Consider the following 10,431-nt stretch of genomic DNA (forward strand, 5'->3'; position numbering starts at 1 on the left):
TATCTTGCCCCTTACTTGCCAGAGATTGCCAAAAAATTAAGAAAATCCCCTTGTGCATCTGACTGCAGACTGATAGCTGCAAATGCTACTGACTTTTTTTTTGAAGTATAGTTGATTCACACACTATGTTATTTCCATGTATGCAGCAAAGTGATTCCATTATACACACACATATATTCTTTTTTTCTATTCTTTTCCATTCAATTTTAGTACAAGATACTGAATATGGTTCCCCATGCTAGACAGTAAAATTCTTGTTATCTATTTTATGTATAGTAGGCTGTGTCTGTTAATCGATATTCCCAATTTACCCTTCCCCCACCTTTGGTAACCATAAGTTTGCTTTCTATATCTGAATCTGTTTCTATTGCATAAATAAGTTCATTTGTGTCACAGTTTAGATTCCACATTTAAGTGAAATCATATAATATTTGCCTCTGTCTGATATGCTTCACTTATGATAATCTCTAGGTTCATCCATACCGCTGCAAATGGCATAGTTCATTCTTTTTTATGGCTGAGTAATATTCCAATATATTCCACATCTTCTTTATCCGTTCACCTGTTAATAGGCACTTAAGTTGCTTCCATGCCTTGGCATTACTGGAAATAATGATACTATAAACAGTGAGGTGCAGGTGTCTCTTTATCACCAGATAAAGCAGAAAGTTGCAGTGAGTTCTCTATGAAGCCCCAGACTGGGGGGTGGAGGTAGGGGGGTGACAAGTCCTCTCACTAAGAGCCATTCTGTGCCAACTCCAGAAAAAGAACTCCAGTGTCCCTTGTCATGACCCTTCCTTTCCAAACGGGGAAACTGAGGCTCAGAAAAGACACAGGAAGGATAGAAAGGATGCATCAGGAAGGATGGGAAAATCTCCCACGCTCATTCCAAAACTAGTTATTGCCTTGTGTGAATTTCCTGAGGTGTTTTAGGCATATACAAGTGTTCACACATGGATCGTTTTTTTAACACGATGTGTGAGTGCTCAGTCGTGTCCGAATCTTTGTGATCCCATGGACTGTAGCCCATCAAGCTCTGCTGCCCATGGGATTTTCCAGGCAAGAATACTGGAGTGGGTTGCCATTTCTTCCTCCAGGGGATCTTCCTGACCCAGGGATCGAACCAGAGTCTACTGCATTGGCAGGTGGATTGTTTACCACTGTGCCACCTGGGAAACCCATTTAACACCACGGTGGCACACAATTCTGCATCTTACTTTAATTTTTAACTTGAGATTATCTTCAAGGTCTCTCCAGACTAATACATAGGATGTGCCTTGTGTTTTTTTTCCCCCTTTAGCCATGGACTCTATTTTAATATTTGCATTATTATTCTATACACAGTTTTAATTTCTTACAAAAGTCTATATGTGCCTCATTTTTTTTTTAATGCCCTTAGAGCATCAAATGGTCTGAATGTACCATAATTAACTTAACCAGCCCCCTCTTAATAAACACTTAGGAGATTCCTAGTTTTTGCCACTACAAACATTACTGTAATTAATATCACTTGGGCAGACCTCGTGCTGGCCACATGATCTATGCCTGTAAGATAAATTCCTAGGAGGGGAACTGCCAAGTCAAAAGTGATGGGCATTCGTCATTTTGAAAAACATTTTCACATTGCCTTCCAAATTCTTCCCTCTGTCACTGGTTGACTGACCGTTTCTCAAAAGGGATTTTTGCTCTCTCTATACATTGTTTGAATGTTTTTACAGCAAGAAGGTATTCGTGTATCATTTATGTAACTGACATTAAATGAACCCTTCATTAAAAACACAAACTTGAGAAGAAGAGAAACCAGCAAGACCAGTTCGGGCAGTCTCTCCCTCTATCCCCGTCACACCCACCTCACCCCAAAAAGCCCTGCCTGATGTTGAAATCCATTTCTCAAGCACAAACGGGGACCTCAAAGGTCCAACCTTGGGAAAAATACAGGGATGAGATGATGTCGGGGCTTCCCAGGTGGTTCAGGGGTAAAGACTCTGCCTGCCAGTGCAGGAGACATGGGTTTGATCCCTTGGTCAGGAACATTCCCTGGAGAAGGAAATGGCAACCCATACCAGTATTCTTGCCTGGAAAATCCCATGGACAGAGGAGCCTGGTGGGCTGCAGCCCAGGGGGTTTCAGAGTAGGACACGACTGAGCACGCGCACAGCACACACACAGGCTGTGTCATTTCCCCCTGTTGTTTATGTAACTAGATTCTGCTGCTCTTCATCTTCTTCCTCTTTCTCCTCCTTTTCCTTTTTTCTCTGACTTCTGTTACAGTGAGCATCACACTAAGAAGATTTTTTTTTTCCTAAAAAGATTTTTAAGTTATGTCCAGTTCAGTAAAAGAACACTTAACTTACGTGCAACCTAGTATTAATAACAAGAAACAGAAAGGGAAAGGAAAGAATAGCTAGGAGCTTCTAAGTAGAAATTGGAAGAGCGAAACAATAATCTATTTATTTTATAAGGAAAGGAAGTTTTTAAAAATACTTATTTAGCTGCTCCAGGTCTTCGTTGCGGCACACAGGATCTTTAGTTGGGGCATGCAAACTCTTAGTTGAGGCCTGTGGGAACTAGTTCCCTGACTAGGGATCGAACCCAGGCCCCCTGCATTGGGAGTGCGGAGTCCTAGCCACTGGACCACCAGGGAAGTCCCTATTCTATTTTAAACCCATCGATCTCTTCCTTTCCTTTCCCTTCCTCAGCACAAGCAAGTAGTTGTCTGGAAGAGGGGTTGGAGTAGCCAGGAATAGGGTGTCTGGGCTCAAATGGAATAGGGAATCTGGCCCAGGGCCCAGAGGAGCAGGCAGCGGCAGTCATAGGAGACTGGTTACTCTCAGGAGGATCCAGCAAATAGGGAAATATATCAAGAGCACCAGGAGCCAGATTTTTCACCGCCAGAAAAGTAAGCTACAATGATGTAAATGGGGAAACCCAGGATGAGCCCCATAGTGCTGGGTTGGAATTGGAGATAGTGTAAACTCCTGACTTTCAATATAGAAAGACAGGTGTAGAAATAAATATGGGTGGAATATTACTCAACCATAAAAAAGAATGAAGTAATGCCATTTTCAGCAACATGGATGGCCCTAGAGATTATCATACTGAGTAAAGCAAGGCAGACAGAGAAAGACAAATATTATATGTTATCATTTATATGTGAAGCCTTAAAAAATGATACAGATGAGAACTTATTTGCCAAACAGAAATAGACTCAGAGACATAGACAACAAACATGTGGTTATCAAAGGGGAAAGTGGGGGAGGGGAGGGGATAAATTAGGAGTTTGAGATTAAAATATACACACTATTATATATGGAGTAGATAACCCATAAGGACCTACTGTAAATCACAGGGAACTATATTCAATATCTTGTAATAACCTATAGTAGAAAAGAATATATAAAAGTATATATATATATATTTGTTTATATATATAAACACATGTATGTATATATGAATCACTTTGCTGTACACTATTGTAAATTAATTTTATTTCAATAAAAATTTTCAAAAAGAAAAGCCTAGGCTTCTCATCAAAGATTGAATAAAGAAACCCATATCTGTATGTTTTAAGTTAACATTTTTTTAAAGAAATATAGATGTAAATCTCTGGTTCCTCTGCCTTTTCTAAACCCAGCATGTATGCCTGGAAGTTCTTGGTTCATGTACTGCTGAAGCCTAACTTGAAGGATTTTGAGCATAACCTCGCTACCATGTGAAATAAGCACAATTGTACAGTCGTTTGAACATAATTTGGCATTGCCCTTCTTTGGGACGAGAACGAAAACTGACCTTTCCCAGTCCTGTGGCCACTGCTGAGTTTTCCAAATTTGCTAACATATTGAGTGCAGCACTTTCACAGCATTATCTTTTAGGATTTTAAATGGCTCAGCTGGAATTCTATCATCTCCACTAGCTTTGTTTGCAGTAATGCTTCCTAAGACTCACTTGACTTCACACTCCAGGATGTCTGGCTCTAGGTGAGTGACCATACCATTGTGGTTATCTAGGCCATCAATACTTTTTTGTATAGTTCTTTGTGTTGTTTTCACCTCTGCTTAATCTCATCTACTTCTATTAGGTCCTTATCATTTTTTTTTCCTTTATCATGCCCATTCTTGCATGAAATGTTCCCTTGATATCTGCAATTTTCTTGAGATGTCTAGTCTTTCCCATTCTGTTGTTTTCCTCTATCTCTTTAAATGGTTCATGTAAGAATGCCGCCGTAACCTATATCTACACACACACACACACATTCCCTACCTCTGCCCACTGAGGGCCTGGATGCAGTAAGAGCCAATAGCAGTGACCACATGTAACTTCAAACTCTTGGTCTCTAAATGTCACTCTCCAGTGAAATAGATCAGGGCTTCTCGGAATAAAGACCACATCTAGAACTGGGACAGAGCAAACATAAGGCGAGCCTATATTGGCGTGCTGTGTGTGTGTACGCTTAGTCGCTCAGTCGTGTCCGACTCTTGCTACCCCATAGACTGTAACGTTCCAGGCTCCTGTGTCCGTGGGATTTTCCAGGTAAGAATACTGGAGTGGATTGCCATTCCCTGCTGTGCCAGGAAGCAAAAGAACGTGTAAAGAATGATGGGATACACAAAATAGATAACTAACAAGGACCTACTGTTTAGCACAGGGAACTCTATTCAGCACTCTGATGGTCTATACGGGAAAAGATTCTAAAAAAGAGTGTGTGTGCGTGTGTGTGTGTGTACATAGGCATGTATGAAATGAAGTGAAACTCACTCAGGCGTGTCCGACTCTTTGCGACCCCATGGACTATACAGTCCATGGAATTCTCCAGGCCAGAATACCGGAGTGGGTAGCCTTTCCCTTCTCCAGGGGATCTATAGGCATACATTTATTAATATATGTACATATATACATATAAATGTGTATATATACATATGTGTATGTGCGTGCTCTGTCGCTTCAGTCATGTCTGACTCTTTGGGACCCCATGGACTGTAGCCCACCAGGCTCCTCTGTCCATGAGATTCTGCAGCCAAGAATACTGAAGGGGGTTGCCATGCCCTCCTCCAGGGCATCTTCCCAACCCAGGGATTGAACCCACATCTCTTGCATCTCCTGCACTGCAGATGGATTCTTTACCACTGAGCCACCAGGGAAGCCCAATATATGTGTGTGTATATATATATAAGTAAATGTAGACACTCATGTGTGTGTGTATATATATATATATATATATATATTAGTAAATGGATGCACTCATATGTGTGTATAACTGATTCATTTTGCTTTATACCTGAAATTAACACAGCAGTGTAAACCAACTCTACTCCAATAAAAAAAAAACAAACATTTTTTTTTTAAATCACTTAGCTTCTAAAATGAAAAAAAGAAGAAAACAGGATGACAGGAACAGGCCAAAATGACCTGGGACCAGCTGGAAAGGGCTTCCACAGGTCAAATTGGAAACAACTGGAACATCAAAATAAACAGTGATTGTAATAGATTACAGTCCTTTGACACTATGAGTTTATCCTGATATGGCTAAATAAATGAATACATAGAGAGTTTTGACAAGGAACAGGGTATTTACATGACCCCGAAAGACCTTCCTGGAAAACACGTTAATCACGAAGAGGAAAAGAGTAACTTTACAGTGGAGAAGGCTGAAAGGCTCCACCTTGGCATCAACATCCTGATGGATGTAAGATCCTAACATCACTTCTGTGATCCTCCTGCTGGAAACGCGTGACTAGAATCTGATCAGGAGAAGATATCAGATGAACACAAATTTGTGGACATCCTAGCCAAAACTGGCCTTGTAATGTTCACAAGCGTCACGGAGGTCAAGGAAAGAATGAAAAAATTTTCCAGACTAAAGGAAGCAAAAGAGACATGATAACAAAATGCACTGCAGGAGTCTATAGTGGGACCTCTGCTGCAAACACCATTACTGGGACAACGGGGGACACTTGAATGGGACATGAAAATTACTGCTCAGTCGGTCAGTCGTGTCTGACTCTTTGTGACCCCATGGACTGTAGCCCACCAGACTCCTCTGTCCATGGGATTTTCCAGGCAAGAATACTGGAGTGGGGTGCCATCTCCTTCTCCAGGGGATCTTCCTGACCCAGGGATAGAACCTGAGTCTCTTATGTCTCCTGCATTGGAAGGCAGGTTCTTTACTACTGAGCCACCTGGGACATCCCAGCATGAAGATTAGATGGTAGTAATTCATCACTGCTAATACGTTTTTATTTCTGAGGTTATACTTTGGTTATGTAAGAGATGATCCTGTCTGTCGGAAACACATTAAATATCTGTAAGTGTCAGAGCATAAGTTTGGCAACTCATTCTTATAGGTTTAGGAAAAATAAAAATAAAAGTTGCAACTTTTCAGCAACTGTGAGATCTTTCCAGTTTAAAAATATCAAAGCAGTGCTTTTGAAATTTGTTTGAACACATTGGGGTAAGAAATGTATTTGACACCAAAAACAGTACAAAACATATTTGTGAAACTGAAATAAATGCATCATGAAACAAAACATAGTCTTGCTTAAAAAGATATAACACATAAATCAAATATACCTCAATAAATTTTTAAAAGTATAACAGTGAATGGATTATCATATTAAGTGAAGTAAGCCAGACAAAGACAAATATTATATGATATCACTTTTATGTGGAATCTAAAAACTAATACAGATAAATTTATAAAACAGAAACAGACACACAGACACAGGAAACAAGCTTATGGTTACCAAAGGGGATGGGGGGAGGGATAAATTGGGAATTTGGGATTAACAGATACACACTATTATATATAAAATATAAACAACAAGGACCTACTGTACAGCATAGAGAACTATATTCACTATCTTGTAATAACCTATAATGGAAAATAATCTGAAAACAAGAAGTACACCTGAAATGTTGTATATCAACTTCAGTTTTTTAAAAAAAGGTAATATCAAATATGGTTTTATAAATGGTTAACATAACACAGGAAAAAGAAATTCTAAGACACACAGAAAAGAAACAGACTCCAAAAGCACTGGTGGAGACTTACTAAATTGATTTCCTGACCTACAAATTTTGTCCACAAGCATATTATTAGTATAAGAGCAAATACATATATAGGTTGTATCATGCCCTGGGCACTGTTCTAAGTACTTAACAAATACTGCTTAATCCTCACAACAATCTTAGGAGGAAGGTAACATTCACTCCCATCTTAAAGGTAATGATACTGAAGCTAAAAAAGTTTAAGTAATGTGCCCAAGGTCACGCAGCCAAGAAAAGGTGGGGCTGGCTTAGAATTTTAGGCTGCCTTCACAAAAGGCCTTGCAAAAGGAATATGATTATCCCTCATTTGACAGATTGGGTAACCAAGGCTCAGAGAAACTAAATGGCCAGTGCGTGGCCAGGCTGATTCTGAAAGCAGAGACTAGTTCTCAAGAACAGACTTGCATAATCAGGGAGAAATGATGTCAGTGCTTAGATCCCAAACCAGGAACCACTGTTTGCTCATCCAACCCGGTTACAAGAACAAGCCTCCTACTTTCACCAGCACTCAGGCTGTCGAACGAAAGCTTCGCTGTCCAGCATGGTAGTCAGTCATAAGCCACAGTGGCTGGTTAAATTTAATTCAAATTAAACAAAAAACTTTGATGTCTCTCGTTCACCGCCTTTAAACATGCAGCTCATCATTACCACAAGGCACAACATACGCTACAGACCATTTCCATGGTCACTGGAGGTTCTGTTGGACAGGGTGGAATCTAGAGATTGCCTTGCAAGGGCTTGACAATTGTTTTTTCAAAAGCAGGGACTGGGATATTCTGGATTTTCTTTAATTATATGCTAGAGCACATCATATCAGATTTTTTCCTAACAACCACATTTAAGTGTGTTCTTATTGAAGTCACGGTCTTCCCTGGGGGCTCAGATAGTTAAAAAGTCTGCCTATAATGCAAGAGACTCAGGTTGGATCCCTGGGTCAGGAAGATCCCTTGGAGAAGGAAATGGCAACCCACTCCAGTATTCTTACCTGGGAAATCCCAGGGACAGAGAAGTCTGGCAGGCTACAGTCCATGGGGTGGACAAAGACATGACTGAGCATCTTTCACTTTTTTTCATTCATTGAAGTCACACTGTAAGATTTTTCATATAAACTAACAAGGTAGTAAGTAAATAAAGCCCACAAACTCCAACTTGGGTTTCAATCCATGGCCGTGATTCCTGATGGCACTTGTAAACTCCCACTTTATAAATTTCTTTTTTGTTTTTGTTTTTTCTGGCATGTGGAACTTCCCCAATCAGGGATCGAACCTCCATCCCTTGCAGTGGAAGCTCCGAGTATTAACCACCACCAAGGAAGTCCCACCTTGTAAATTTCTAATCCAGTGACTTGAAACCCCAGATCTTGCTTCTGAATGTGGCATTCTGGGCCACATGATGTTTGTATCGCCTTGAAGAATTACAAGTGCAGAACACAGAAAGCAAAGCGTCTGCAAATGACAGCAGCTACCAGTCATTAAATGTTCTACCCACCTAGGGCTGTTACAGACCTAATCTTCACTATTTTCATGCTAACCCTAAGAGGGCTTCCCTGATAGCTCAATTGGTAAAGAATCTGGCTGCAATGCAGAAGACCCTGGTTTGATTCCTGGGTCGGAAAGATCCACTGGAGAAGGGATAGGCTACCCGCTCCAGTATTCTGGCCTGGAGAATTCCATGGACTGTAAAGAGTCAGACACGACTGAGCGACTTTCACTTTAACCCCTAGGAAGCACATGTGATGATCTTCATTTTACAAAATGAGACACAGTGACTCACAGAGGTAAAGTCACCTGCCCAAATCCACATAGGTAATAAACATAGAATACAAACTAGATCTTTCCACCTCAAACTCCACATTCATCTTCCTCCTTTACCCGACCTAAAGAAGGGCTTCCCAGGTGGTGCTAGTGGAAAAGAACCGGCCTGCCAATGCAGGAGTTTGATCCCTGGGTCAGGAAGATCCCCTGGAAGGGGCATGGCAACCCACTCCAGTATTCTTGCCTGGAGAATTCCATGAACAGAGGACCCTAAAGTCACACAGAGATGGACACGAATTAAGTGACTTAGCACGCATGCAACCTAAAGCAAACCAAGGAGAGGCACGATTCTAGCACAAAAATAATTCTAATTCAGCCCACTGGAAATTCATCATGATATGGATCAAAGCAATTAGAATTACAATAGACTAACAACTGAGTTTATGCTGATGATAGACATGTCAGAGGGAGGGTGGAGGGTAGGAAAAAATAACAGGCATATGGGGGCAGATGAAAAAAGCCTGGAAAAAAAAATAATAAAGATTAAAGCTAAGAGTGAGGAGAGGAAATGTCCAACTGGCTAAATTTTTCCCCAGTCTGTTGCTAACACACCCTCTAACCGGGCCCCAGTGCTCATCAACATCACCTCTGCCGTGGGGACTGAAATTATACACCTTTTCCATCTTACCCACTAGGGTCCAGTGCTGTGACAGAAGAAATTTTCACATGTTGAGATTCAGGGAACTCATTCTGGCTTATATATGAGCTAACAAACTTTCTCTTTTTTCGGCCTCGCTGCTCAACTTGTGGGATCTTAGTTCCCCACCGGGTATCGAACCCAGACCTTCAGCAGTGATAGCACAGAGTCCTAACCACTGGACCACCAGGGAATTCCCAAGCTAACTTAAATTTTATGCTAGTTAGAACAGCAAGTTTTGTGGCGTATCAGAAGAAGTTCATCTGTTTTAACCATGAAAGAAAACGCATTTAAAAATTCAAATGGCGTAACTGTGGTTCAGTCATTAAAAATGGAGCTGAGTGGCCACTGCGGATGTGGTTTCACATTCCTGCATCACTTGAGAACTTGCATTTTTTGAACTGTACCGGATTTGAGGATACCTCCAGCTATTTTCAAAACAATATCCACTAGCAGCTGCCAGCTGCAACCTTATGGTCTCAAGAACTCCAGTTTGTAGCTAAGCAACCCACTTTGGATCCCAACCAATCCTTGCTTAAACAGCACCCTTACTTCTCGCCAGCTCCAGTCCTGACTCTTGACAAACAATTTATGTAATTTTGTGGTTTTTTGCTTTTACAAGCCTCCCTCATTTTGTAGTCTAGCGGAACACAATTCAAGTGCTTCTGGAATCTGTGTCTCCTGGGTTATTGCTCTGCTTGGCTCAAACAAAAACTCAAATTGTCTATTCCTATTACAGTTTGTTTATTGCTTATGTCCACTGACAGCTGTAATAATGGGAAGTTTTATGTCTGTTCATACAAGGGCCACAGGGGGTTACCTGAGCACTCAAAGAGCACTGAGAAATTGAACTTAAATTTTTTATTTAATTTTAATGATTTAAAGTTAAATGTAGGGACAGGACTTCCCTGGTGGTCCATGGTGAAGAATCTGCCT

At 40.8% G+C, this 10,431-nt stretch overlaps 1 non-coding gene across 1 annotated transcript; it reads right to left on the reverse strand.

The window, feature by feature from the left end:
* Positions 1 to 2,571: 2,571 nt before the first annotated feature.
* Positions 2,572 to 2,644, reverse strand: TRNAG-CCC. The gene has a single exon. It is a non-coding gene; the product is annotated as a tRNA-Gly (tRNA).
* Positions 2,645 to 10,431: the final 7,787 nt, after the last annotated feature.

This window comes from Cervus canadensis, chromosome 18 (genome assembly GCF_019320065.1).
Source record: "Cervus canadensis isolate Bull #8, Minnesota chromosome 18, ASM1932006v1, whole genome shotgun sequence".
Taxonomy (NCBI): domain Eukaryota; kingdom Metazoa; phylum Chordata; class Mammalia; order Artiodactyla; family Cervidae; genus Cervus; species Cervus canadensis.